We start from the raw sequence: 1,951 nt of genomic DNA on the forward strand, positions 1-1,951 counted from the left end.
GGGGGGGGGGGCTTGCTATAAGCCCAGAATTCCCAATGCTGAAGCAAGAGGATCATAAATTTGAGAGCTAGCCTCAGATATAATGAGGGCGAGCGAGCCTCAGCTATAACCAAGACCCTGCCAAAGAACAAAATCGGGATTGGAGAGATGGCTCAGTGGTAAAGAGCACTGGTTGTTCTTGCAGAGGACTGGGTTCAATTCCCAGTGCCCACAGAGACTCACAACTATCTCTAACTCCTGTTCTAGAGGATCCAACACCTTCTTTGTGGATACTCATGCACGTGGTGCACAGACATAGATGCCATCAAAACATCCATACACATAAAATAAATCTTCAAATTTTTTAAAAATAAATGAAGTGGACCAGGCAGGAGGAAGAGACAGGCGATATCTATGAGTTAGAGGCCAGCAGCATCTACATTGCCCGTTTCAGGACAACCAAAGGCTTGAATGAGACACCCTGCCTCAGAAAACAAACAAACAAAACAAAAACAACAAAATTAAAGCGGGCATGTTGCCTGCACTGGGCTGAGAGTGTCCTGACTTATCAGCAACTGTCCGAGGCTCTTGGTTACAATGAACATACAAGATACATGAACATACAACAAGATACATGTAAGAAAAAGGAATGGCCTTTTTCTTTTTTGAAACAAAGTCTCACTACACATTCTGGGCTGCCTTTGAACTCACTGTGGGGCCCAAGTTAGCCTTGAATTTATAATCTTCTTGCCTCTCTCTCCTTCCTGAGTGCTGAGAGTACAGGCATTCACCGCCATTCCTGACCGGAATATTCTTTTATAAAAAGGAAGCACTCAGCCACAATCCTGGAAGCAGCAAGGGATATTTTCCGAGAGTGGGAATATTTCCCGGGAGTGGGAATATTTTCCGGGACTGGGAACCTACGTTCTAAACTGCCTCGTAGACACTTAGAATACTGCATCTGTGGCAAACCAGCCACAGTCCTAGAAAGAACAGACAGATATGAAAAAAAGAGGAGGAAAAGAAAGATGAAGAAAGGGAAAAGGAAGGGAAAGAAGAGGAGAAAGAGGAAAAGAAGGAATGGGTAGGAAGAAAGAGGAGAGAGAGAAGGAAGAAGCGGACACAGAGAACAGAGGCAGAGTCCCACTGTCTCAGTCACACCCCTGCCTCGCTCTCAGGAGGACTTGAGAGACATCTTCACCAATAGAAAGATCAAATGCTTGTCACACGGAGAAGGGCCTCCGGCACATGGAACTGGGATAAGGATGAAGGCACAGTGATCCGATGCAGGATTCACAAAGCCAGCTCGAGACCGTGGCATCCAGTCTCTGCTCCCTCTGCCCAACTCTCCCATGTCTAAGGACTCTGGTGGCTTATGGCAAGCAGAGAAAGATGCTGAAGTCAGAGCCGGGGCTTCCCATGTTGGAGAGCAGAGATCATCACTGCGGATGCTCCCACAGACAAGCTTCTAGCACAGGCAAGCTCCTAACCTTTGGACAGAATAAAACTCCCTGCCTAGCAGAGTAATAAAACATGATGAAGCAGGAAGCAGAGAGCCTCCTCCACTACCCCAAGGGCACACACAGCCCTCTGGCCTGCAGGCTTGCATGCTCAGCTGTCGGCAGGCAGGACCTGGACTGCCTGCATCTTCTCAGGAGTCCTGCTCAGCAAACAGGGTCCCTAGGGCCCAGGGAAGCCATCTTCATGGCCCCACACCAGGCTTTCATTTTATATAATACGACACTCCCACCAGGGGACATATCTCTCTGTAACCATATCCTTGGCCACTGAGCCCAATCGCTCCCTGGCTGCTCTCCAGAGTAAAAAGAGAGCTTCGCTTGGTGTCTCCCTTTACCCCGGAGACTAATTCATCCTGTGTCCTGGAAAGGCCCTTTAAGCCACAGCCAAACGCTTCCTTGGTGCCAGATAAGCTGGTAAGAGACAGGTCACTGTTCTCTGTAAGTTTCAGAGG

At 48.4% G+C, this 1,951-nt stretch overlaps 1 protein-coding gene across 3 annotated transcripts in view; it reads right to left on the reverse strand.

Moving 5' to 3' along the window:
- Vash2 (vasohibin 2) overlaps positions 1–1,951 on the reverse strand; it is a 33,684-nt gene that overhangs the window by 30,113 nt on the left and 1,620 nt on the right. The gene's annotated exons all lie outside the window — the stretch shown is intronic.

This window comes from Mastomys coucha, unplaced genomic scaffold (genome assembly GCF_008632895.1).
Source record: "Mastomys coucha isolate ucsf_1 unplaced genomic scaffold, UCSF_Mcou_1 pScaffold1, whole genome shotgun sequence".
NCBI classification, from domain to species: Eukaryota; Metazoa; Chordata; class Mammalia; order Rodentia; family Muridae; genus Mastomys; species Mastomys coucha.